The sequence below is a fragment of the Myotis brandtii genome, unplaced genomic scaffold, assembly GCF_000412655.1.
Source record: "Myotis brandtii unplaced genomic scaffold, ASM41265v1 scaffold434, whole genome shotgun sequence".
NCBI lineage: Eukaryota > Metazoa > Chordata > Mammalia > Chiroptera > Vespertilionidae > Myotis > Myotis brandtii.
The window spans coordinates 1,820,086-1,824,499 of record NW_005366599.1 but is presented as its reverse complement, the minus strand read 5'-3'; the positions used below and the strand labels follow the sequence as shown (position 1 = coordinate 1,824,499).

The 4,414-nt window shown below is 65.5% G+C and overlaps 1 protein-coding gene across 1 annotated transcript in view; it reads left to right on the top strand.

Annotated features, from left to right (window-relative positions):
- The window catches only part of CHD5 (chromodomain helicase DNA binding protein 5), a 73,477-nt gene extending 69,490 nt beyond the window's left edge, over nucleotides 1–3,987 (top strand). Inside the window, exon 42 of the mRNA XM_014546193.1 lies at nucleotides 308–3,987. The gene's annotated coding sequence lies outside the window, so the exon portion shown is untranslated. The remainder of the gene's footprint in view (nucleotides 1–307) is intronic.
- The last annotated feature ends 427 nt before the right edge of the window (nucleotides 3,988–4,414 follow it).

Sequence of the window (4,414 nt, the reverse complement as noted above, 5' to 3'; positions counted from 1 at the left end):
GGGGGGGGGGGGGGGGGGGGGGGGTTGGAGAGGGAGCTTACCCAGTGCACCCTGCCTCCCAAGCCCATCGGTCCTGTAAGAACTTGGCTTTAGGGTGGGGGTGGGGGGGTAGGGGGGTTCCTGGCTGCCTCGGGGGCTGCTGATCGCTGGGGCGCTCTCTGGCACTTGGGAGGTCTTGGCTGGGGACCCCCCTCTGATTACAGCTGCTTGTGATGGGCAGTGGGTGGGGCAGAGACAGAGTGTGGGGTGCTGCGCCCAATGCGGACCCGACCCCCCACCTCTGTAACCCGTGACCTGCCTCTTACAGCCACACCGGCCGGGCCGCCTGCCCGACCCCCACAGGAGAGGAGAGCTCCTGCCTTTATCGGCGCCACCGGGGCCAGAAGGGAACCCGAGTGATGCCATCACGTGGGGGCGGGGCCCAGAAGTGCCACCTCATCACCCCGCGTGTTCCACACAGCGTCCCCCCACACGGCCGTGCTCGGCCGCCTGCCGGCGACGTCTTAGCGCAGACTTCATTTATTTGTTCATCGTTTGCACTTTCCTATTGAAGACTTGAACAGGTTTGTCTTGATAAAAGTTGAGTGGCGTCGGGAGGAGACTGACCCACATACGTCTGTCTGTCTGTCAGTCAACGGGCTCCAGACGGACGGACGGAAGCTCCCGGAACCCTGCCGCTGCCCCGGCCCTGCAGCGTCTGCCTGGAGCGCTTGTGTGCCCCACCCACCGTCCCCTCTGCACTGCCTTCCACTCTGCCCCCACCCACGGGCGGCCCCCAGTGCCAGGTGCTGCCCAGGTTAGGGCCGGCCTTTATTCTCCCCTCCTGCCAGGGCTGGGGACCAGCAGGGAGGGGCGGCCTCCTAGGGGGTGGGGCTGTCAGCATCCTCCGAGCCTGTGGTCGCTGCCCTGCGGGGCAGGCCCAGTGCGTGCTCCTGGGCGGGGGGAGGCCGTGCGGCTGTGAGCCTGCGTCTCGGCCACCTGCCAGGTGTGGCTGTGGACAGGTGTGCGAGCATTTACAGGGAGGTCACAGCAGCTCTGAAGGTGGCCCGGGAGCCCTTGGCCCTGCCCTGGGCCCTGGGAGGCTGTCACAGCACCTTGAGGCCCCCCCCACCCCCCACCGTAGCTCATGGTCTGCAGATGCAGAGAAACCAGGAAACCAGCCCCCCCAGAGCATGGGCTTGTCCCTGGTTGTGTCTATGGAGAGGCCTCGATCCAGGCACTTGTCACCGGGCAGGGCCCTACGTGCCCGAGATGTGCTCCCAGAGGCTTGGGAAGCGGGAGGCGGGGGACCCAACCTGATGCTCTCCAGCGCCCCCTCCCCTCCCCCCGTTGGAGCTTCCCAGGCGTCCCACCTCATTCCTGCCAGGAACACGGTCTTGGCCCCTCTGCCAGCTGGTGGTGCCTGTAACGGCCCAGGTGTGGGGCAGGGGGTGGGCCGTCTGACGCTCAGCCTGGAGGGATTTCCCAGCCTTGGGCGTCCTGGGGAGACGCTCTGGGTAAGAATCTGTTTGAGTGGCAGGCAGGCTGGGCCTGGGGTGGGGTGCCCTGAGGGGCTTGGGCTCTCCCGGGGCCAGGATCTGGAGGCTCACCTTGTAGATGGCTCGCTCCGAGCCCTGGAGGGCTGAGCCCCATGCCCCTTTCATCCTGGCAGCCCCACTCTCCATCCTCATCAAACCCTCCAGGGCAGGCCAGCCTGGCATTGGGGTCGGGTGGTGGGAGGGTCTGGTTTCCAGCACATGCGCACAGCCGCGGCCGACCCGCTCTGGGGGTGGGGGGGGGCATCCCAGCTCACTGCGGCTCACCTGCACACGTGTCCCCCGGCCAGTGCTCCCTGCAAGGGCCCTGGCTCAGCCACAGGCAAGTGACTGCCACAGGCCCCCTCCACCCAGGCCCTGAGGCGCCCCTTCCTGTGGGTGGCCTCGAGGGGCACAGTGCCAGCCTTCCCCGGCCACGTGGACAGTCCGAGCGTCCGGCCGGGAGGCACCTGGCAGCGGGAGAGGGTCTGCGTCCATCGCCCCCAGGCCTGTGGCCGCTCCCTTCCGCCCTTCCTCCCCGGGGAGCCTCCCTCTGCCCCCTCTGTCTCCATGCCCTTCCCAGTGCCCCCTGGGTCCTTCTCACCGGGGACCCACAGTCGGCCCGGCCCCTGGCACTGCTGGCTGGGAAAGGCTGTGGCTCCCACGCCCGGCGCCCGGAGGCCCAGGACGAGGGCCGTGGGCACTTGGGGAGGGCGTGTCTGCTAACTGCTTTGGGAGAGAGAAGGGATCGTAAGAATGTTTTCTTCTTGGTTTATCAGTTTTCTCCCGCCAGGGCGGTGGGCGGAGGCCCCTGCTTTGGCATCTTCGGGCGGCTTTGGTTTCGCTGCTGGCAGATCAGGGGTCGTTGTGGCCCAGCGGAACCCCAGGTGCCAGGCTGCGGTTTTGTTATTATTTGAACCCGTGCCGAGTAGGCTTCTGCTGGGCCACAGTCCCCGAAAGCATCTCCCGCCGGGCTCCCAGCCGACGAGGGGGGTGAGGGTCGGACTGTGTTGGGGGCCCCGTCAGGAGGCCCGCCCTGCCAGCCGCCTTCAGAAGCTCCTTTGTTTTCTGCCAATTGTGACCAAGGTCCTGCTGATGCCCACAGCTGGCCTGGGTGCCACCCCCACCAGGGGTCCCCTTCCAAGGGTCCTCGGGGGTCCCCTGCCCAGGCTGGGAGCAGAGACTGGTGACATCTGTACCCTTGTTCCCAGGGCCCGGGTACCAGGGCTCTGGAGGGTCTGGGGGCTCGTGTGGAGGGAGGGCTTGGGGACCATGGAGCGTGGTTTTGGCCTGGCCTCTGCCTGGGGTCTCCCCACTGCCCCTGTGGCTGTCCCGTGCCCACCACCGTCTCCATCGAGGGAGCCGGCTCCAGCCCCACGTTCAGTCCCTGCGAGTTTACAGGTTGTGGTATATCAGCCCAAAGTCATTGGCGTTGTGTTTTACATTTTTTTCTTAGTTTTCAGATTTTTTTTAAACAAAGTATTTTTTTAAGTACAAGAACCCAGAAAGGGCCCGTTAGGTGTGTGTGTGTGTCCTGAACCCCTGGCATCGAGGCGGGAGCCTGAGCCCCAGCCTGGAGACGAGGGGACTCCCACCCGGCGGTCCCCGGTACAGCTGAGGGGCCAGGCCCCTGCCCACCAGCCCTGGGTCCCAGCAGGATATCCCAGCAGGGGGGGTCCCAGCAGGGGGGTCCCAGCTCGGTGGGGGCTGGGGCTTTGGGAGCGGAGCCCCTGTAAGTGGTGACCTGTCCCGCCCTTGGAGGACGTGAGGGACGCTGGACAGAGACTGTCGCCAACCGCCCCCTTCACTTTGTACTCTGTGTGTGTCTTGGTTTTCTGCGTTTTAATAAATCCTTTGGCAAAGGACCGAATCAGTGTTTTCCCTCGATTCTCATGATCTAGGAGCGGGTGGGGCTGGGGAGCAGAGGGTGTGGGGGGATGGGGGTGTTGCCTGAGAAGACCCTGCCCCACAGGGCTGAAGGGCTCCCTGGGAGAGCCAGGCACCCCAAGAAGGGTGTGCATGGGTGATACCTAGCCCTCCCACCTGCACCCCTAAACACAGCCCCCACTGCATCAAACAGATGCCCCTGGACCCAACCTGTGTTCCCAGAGGGCACAGAGCCCCCCAGCAACCAGAGAGCATGTGATGGGGCAATGGGGACACCCCCATTCCTGAATCACTCGGGAGATGGGGGGTCTTGGTCCCCAATCTCTGCCTCTTCTCCAGGGCCCATTTCTTCCAACCCGCCCTTGGCCGCAGGCTTCGGGGCCCCCGTCTGCTGAATGGTGGCAGCCTTCCCCCTCCCACTGCCCAGCCCTGAGCCCCCCAAGCCCGGAAATGAGGGGAGCAGCAGGCGGGACCGCGGACCCACGGGCTTGGGTTTTATTGGTCATTCCATAAATACGTGTCATTGGGAAGCGAGGCGGATGGCGGTCTCGCCTACGGAGGGAGCGCATTAGCGGGGGAACCACAGTCATTAAAAAAAACCGGAGAAAAAGCGCGTTATTTACAAGATAAGCGACCAGTGAGCCCGCCTCCTCGGCTCTGACCAGATGCCGGTGAAGAGGAGGCAGGACTCTGTGTGGCATCAACAAGCAAAACCGATCCCAGCCTGTCCCGGGCCCAGTCCCATGTAGGGCCCTCCCGGGGGGGGGGGCAAGGCTGGGGGCAGCGCCCCACCCCGTGCAGGGGCCAGGCCACCCATTGGGGCCACCTTGCCCAGCTCATCCCTTTCCCGGCTCTGACCTCCTCTCCCTACTCCAGTTCCCTCCTGAGTGGGGGGCCTGTCCCCCAGGAAGCAGAGGCCACTCAGAACCAGGCTGGGCCGAGGGCCGGGGCTGCTGGGTCCTGTGCCTGCCATTCCAGCCTCTGCGGAGCTCGGCCCAGGCCCTGCCCACCGC